Raw genomic sequence first — 393 nt, forward strand, 5'->3', positions numbered from 1 at the left:
ATAAAGGCTTTCAAGGATGGCGACAAACTGTTCGTCAAATCAACCATTTTGAAAAGCTTTTCATCGGAAGTAACTCGGACAGCTACCCTCCTCTTCGTCGACAACATTCCTCTTAAGGGTTTTTGCGAGTGCACAGTAGGGAAATGTGGTCTTTGTTGTCATGTCATTGTAACACTTCTTCAGCTCGAGCATTTGACACATTTTACCAAGCTCTTTCTGTCGTTGACATGTACTCAGAAATTACAGAAATGGCACCGACCAACAAAAGGTAGCAAATCAAAAATCACGACTGCTCGTCATATTCGGCTAAAATATTTTAGGAACGCGATATCAGCAATGCAAGTGCTTAATACGCAAAGAAAACAGAAAAAGAAAGTTGCTACTTCATAGTGA

The sequence above is a fragment of the Orbicella franksi genome, chromosome 4, assembly GCF_964199315.1.
Source record: "Orbicella franksi chromosome 4, jaOrbFran1.1, whole genome shotgun sequence".
Classification (NCBI taxonomy): domain Eukaryota; kingdom Metazoa; phylum Cnidaria; class Anthozoa; order Scleractinia; family Merulinidae; genus Orbicella; species Orbicella franksi.